The 5,835-nt window shown below is 42.6% G+C and overlaps 1 long non-coding RNA gene across 1 annotated transcript; it reads right to left on the reverse strand.

Moving 5' to 3' along the window:
• Window positions 1–722: 722 nt before the first annotated feature.
• On the reverse strand, window positions 723–2,785 carry LOC109940322 (uncharacterized). Its single transcript, XR_002263098.2, has 3 exons — window positions 2,299–2,785; window positions 2,133–2,221; window positions 723–1,359 (listed from the first exon to the last, which is right to left on the reverse strand). It is a non-coding gene; the product is annotated as an uncharacterized lncRNA (long non-coding RNA).
• Between the last annotated feature and the right edge of the window lie 3,050 nt (window positions 2,786–5,835).

Consider the following 5,835-nt stretch of genomic DNA (forward strand, 5'->3'; position numbering starts at 1 on the left):
GATTAAGTAAACACGAATCACATACATCAATATTTTTGCAGCGGAAATTTTATTACCAAATTTTACAAGTTACAAAAATTTTACATTATTTTCATCGGAGTGATTATAAACGTATAAGTTTGAAATATATGCTAGCTCAAGAGACCATCCTCAATAAGAAGTATAGAAAGGTTACTTAGACTTATAAGAAGGCCGAGCCCACCGGCACTTAACATCACCATCGGCAGCACAAACTATAGCCTGAAAAACAACAGGGAATAAAACCCTGAGTATGGAATTACTCAGCAAGACTTACCCGACTAAAGAAAAGACTCTCAAGGGTATGCTGGCTTGTTGGGAATCAAGGTAAGGCTAAGCAATAATCAAGGTCTCATTTTGCAGAAACGCTTACTAATGGTGAATCCTTAAGCCATCTTTTAGTTATCAAGTTAATTTCTTACCTGATTCTAGATTTTCCTGATCTAGAGCATTCACTTGTCCTATCTAGCTTTCTTTTAGCCAATTCATGTTTCACTTATTAACTACGATGAGTGGTCAGTGAGTTGAGTCTCCATAACCGAGGAGCAACGACGATTCGAACCGATTATACCCAGCTGGGAATTCCTAACCACACGACATATGTAGCACTTAACCCTTGCATATGTCAACCGTTCCCACGGATCCTCCACAACGTGAACCGGTCCGCGCTACCCGGGAGCACAGTACTCCTCCGTCCAGCCTCTAGCCAGGAGGGTACACGCTACTCCCACCATCTCCCACGCCCAGTGCGCGATTGTCTTTTCACGTATGGAATAGCCAGGTTCAGGCTTACCGAAGCATGTGGCTAGTTGCAAAGTCTCACCTCATCAGGCCTACATCGAACGGTCCTTAATCGACACAGACGGGCGAACTTTCCTGCTCAACGTCTGGTCTACATTACATATTATTTCCCAAAACATGATACCTGAGAGAGGTACCCTACTTGAATGATGAAATCATCGCGGCCGCAATGGCTTCATCATCACAAGTCCTTTTATTTCACAAATTCCCATATCCCATGTTACACATCATCTTTTAAAAACAATCCTAAATTAATAAGCAGGGCTAAGCATCATTAAATTTTCATAAAACGGGTATTAGGGTTGTTTAATCAAGGAAGAAAATGCATCAACTGTTTGATCACACAACTCCTATCACCTAATGCATCATTCAAGGCGATAAAACTTTTTAAAATCGAAGGAGGTGGCAAATGCACCGGGGCTTGCCTTTGTTGCAGAGAAGAGCCGAGGACTAAGGAAATAAAATTTCACGAGTCTTCAGGGTGATGACCAGTCTCTAGAAAATTACTCCACCAAGCGATTGATCCACGGATAACGTAATCTACACGTAAAGCATAAATGCATGCTATGAGCATGATGTGATGATGAAATGGACACATATGCAATATAAAGAATTTAAACGATAAACCCCCAAGCGTAATATTCCTACACGGAAAAGTCACACTTCGCGCATAATATTCATACAATTCCAAAAATTCAAAGTACATACTAATTATTTTATTATTTTCATTAAGTTATTTATTCCACGGTAAGATATTTCTAATTAAGTGGATTATTGACAACTAACAAAAATGTATTTCTAATTACGCAGATAATCGACGACTAACAAAATATGTTCCAATCAAATCAAAATGTACTCCAAGAAAATCTAAGTCTACGCAATACCAAAGCCGAGTGGAGATTTGCCAAAATGGTGGCGAACCTGACTCGGACATTTTTTTTTTCTAGCGAGCGACATATATAAATTCAATTTTTTTTCACCATCTAATTCCTTCCAACCAGTAATCGCACTACTGTGATTTACCCGCACAAGATACGGACCGATGGCGCAGGCCACCAGTCGACCAACATAGCACATAAAACAATTTCTCGGATCACGCTCTCCTATAATCAAAACACACAACCATCCTCACCGATGCAAGCATAAATCTACGATATTAAAATAACAATCGCAAGAAGCGGCATACTGAGCGAACAGCTAAGACGTCGAGGCACATACAGCTATACCATCTACCAGACAATAACTACCGAACGACGTCATATATCAGACAAACTTTTGGCACCCACCATAATTTCGGACATTGGAGCACTTACTCAGGCTTTCAGCAAGCGTCACCGACATAGAGGAAATAAAGTGTGAGGAGCGCGACGTTACGAGACAGCAGGGATGACGACGCACCGAACTGCATGAGGTGATGCCGAACAAAGCTAAGAATTTCGAATCGGCAGTTTTAAACAAATAACGACAACGACGACAAACCGGCGAGGCAAGGAAGCCGGACGATGGCTGGGGAATTTCCAGGGAGCCGGCGAGCTGCTATAGAGCGAGCAGTAGGCAACAGCGACGTTGGGGAGCCACATTCAGCAGCTCCACGCGGCGAGGAGGATGCTGTCCGGTGAGTGCAGCGTGAGGCTGGGGATGATGTCGAGCGCGATGGGGAGCGATGAGCAGGTGTAGGGCGCTGGTAGATGCAGAGGCAAGGACGAGCGCGACCAGCCGAACGCGACGCCGGCGTCCAGTGGCCTGGGCGGATGCGACAGGGTGGAAGCACAGATAACGAGTAGTGGAGGGAGCTCGTTCAGGGGCGGGTGGCTGGCGTGCTCGCTGACATCGAGCCAGGAACTGGCGTGGAGCTGGAAGCTCGACCCTAAGGAACCAAGCACTGGTGCAGGGATATGGAGAGGTGGCGCAGATGTGAAACTCCCAGGAAGCTAACGTGAACATGGCAGAGATGTGAAAGATTTTTTTTTCGCTTAAGGGAAAGGAAGGGCTGAGAGATTTTTTTTAAGCGTTGGACATGTGTCTGGAATAGAGAAGTAGTATGAAGATGAGATAGGGACAGCTAATCACCTGCGTGGAGGGAGCAGAAAATGCGAGGGAGAGAGATGGCGTGAGAGAGAAACACATGTTCAGCCAGCCGACCGAACAGAGTGACGAAAGGATAAGAAGAAGAAAACAAATGACGATAGAGAAATGGAAAAGTTAGATTTTCCATACGTCTCCTTTTATGTACATATATATACTCTTGTCTCTAATTCGAATTTTTAAACGTATAATTATGTCTAGTTTTGATCTTAACATTAACTCACAACTCCACGGATTAAGCACAATACAGCTCCAGAATCAGTCACAGAACACTAAAATTCAGCTTCAGTTAACTGGACTAGGTCTGAAACCCAAAGTCTGGCAGCCTATATTTGAGTAAGATTTTTTTCTAGCTCCAAGAAATTTCAAGGGCATGATCTTTAATAAAAATTACTCTCCTACTATAGCCCTCTAATTTTGATATAAAGATCGGCTGCTAAAAGTTCATGGATCGAAAGTTATAGAGGTCAAAATCATCTCTAAGGTCACTGTTTTTAACAAAAGTCAAAACACAACTTCACCCCAAAGCATACATAAGCATTACAAGTTATATTATTTTAAAGTGAATGCAACACATGATTAACCTTTTCGGAACAATCACATGGGATGCTGATGCTCAAGATGATGTCATGCTTAAATTTTAGTGACGCTTAACACCTAGGGTGTTACAGCTCAACCCCTCTAAAAAGAAATCTCGTCCCGAGATTTAAGAACAACTAAAGGCTTAGGTTAAGACGAGAAAGACAAGGTAGTACTCACAACCACTTCAAACTTCTGTACCCATCGAAAGGATGGTTTACAAACTACAGTAGTTGACTTAAAAAGTTATAGATCAACGCTATAAATTTTACACTGAAGCAAGGAAATCTGGAAAATTTTCAGCAAGATAATCTTCAGATTCCCAAGTAGCTTCATCTTCGGAATGTTTGTTCCATTGTACCTTATAAAACTTAACAATTCTCCTTCGAGTGACGCGATCCTTCCGATCTAACACTCGTATTGGACATTCTGAATAAGTCAGATCTGGTTCAAGATTGACCTCTGAGACATCCATAGCTTGCTCGGGCACTCGAAGACATTTCTTCAGTTGTGATACATGAAACACGTTATGAACGGCGGACATATGCTCTGGCAACTGAAGACGATAAGCTACAGGTCCACACTGTTGTATGATGCGGAAGGGACCAATATAGCGAGGTGCGAGTTTTCCTTTGACGCCAAAGCGATTAACACCTTTCATTGGTGATACCTTTAGATAGACATAATCACCAACCTTGAACACCAAGGGCCGACGCTTTCTATCAGCATAACTCTTCTGACGAGACTGTGCTATCTTCAGGTTGCGTTGGATAAGTTGAACCTTTTCCTCGGCTTCATTTACTAGGTCAGGTCCAAAGAAATATCTTTCTCCCGGTTCAGACCAATTTAAAGGAGTCCTGCATCTTCTACCATACAGAGCTTCAAAGGGTGCCATCTTGATACTCTCTTGATGACTGTTATTATAAGAAAATTCAGCAAGAGGGAGACATTCATCCCATTTTTCTGAAAAGGCCAAAACACATGCCCTCAACATGTCTTCCAGTATCTGATTGACTCTTTCTGTTTGCCCACTCGTTTGAGGATGATAGGCGGAACTGCGAATCAGTTTAGTGCCCAAGGACTTATGCAACTCCTCCCAAAACTTGGAGACAAACTGTGGACCTCTATCTGACACAATTGTCTTAGGTACTCCATGCAAACTTAGGACACGGGCGATGTACAGTTGAGCATAAGTGAGAATAGGATAATTGCTTTTGGCAGGGATGAAATGGGCTGACTTGGTAAGACGATCCACGATGACCCAAATAGAACCATACCCTCTTGATGTCTTGGGCAAACCGACAATGAAGTCCATACTGATGTCTTCCCACTTCCAAGCTGGGATAGGCAATGGTTGTAGTGGTCCGGCAGATTTTAAGTGCACAGCCTTCACCCTTTGACAAATATCGCACTTGGCGACATAGCGAGCAATTTCAATCTTCATTTTGGTCCACCAAAATCTTTGTTTCAGATCCTGATACATCTTGTTACTCCCCGGGTGAATGGAGTATCGGGACAAGTGAGCTTCATCAAGTATCTGTTGACGTAACTCAGGAACTTTTGGGACTACCAAACGGTTTTGGAACCAAAGGACACCATTTTCGTCAATTCTAAAACATGTAGCCCTTCCTGCTACAACTCGCTCCTTGATATGAGTTATTCCCTTGTTCACCTTTTGAGCATCAATAATTTGACTTTGGAGAGTTGATTCAAGAATGAGATTAGCTATGGTTCCTTGATGAACTATTTCCAAATTCAACCTTTCCATTTCTTGACACAAGGTAACAGTTAAAGGTTTTGCCGAAAGACAATTACACTGAGATTTACGGCTAAGAGCATGTGCCACAACATTAGCCTTGCCAGGATGATAATGAACTTCAAGGTCATAATCTTTAATCAACTCTAGCCACCTTCTCTGTCTCATGTTCAATTCAGACTGGGTAAAAATGTACTTCAGACTCTTATGGTCAGTGTAAATGTGACATGTATTACCTAGCAGATAATGGCGCCAAATCTTGAGCGCATGAACAACAGCAGCCAACTCAAGATCATGGGTTGGATAATTCTCTTCATGACGCTTGAGTTGCCGAGAAGCATAGGCAATCACACGGCCTTCTTGCATCAATACACATCCAATGCCAATGCCAGAAGCATCACAATAGACATCAAATGGTTTCGCGATATCTGGTTGAGCTAGCACTGGTGCTGTAGTCAATAGCTTCTTTAGCTTCTCAAAAGCTTTGTCACACTCAAGTGACCAAACAAACTTGATATGGTTTTTGAGCAGTTCGGTGATAGGCTTGGCTATTCTAGAGAAATCTGGAATAAAGCGACGATAATAGCCCGCCATTC

The sequence above is a fragment of the Zea mays genome, chromosome 6 (genome assembly GCF_902167145.1).
Source record: "Zea mays cultivar B73 chromosome 6, Zm-B73-REFERENCE-NAM-5.0, whole genome shotgun sequence".
Classification (NCBI taxonomy): domain Eukaryota; kingdom Viridiplantae; phylum Streptophyta; class Magnoliopsida; order Poales; family Poaceae; genus Zea; species Zea mays.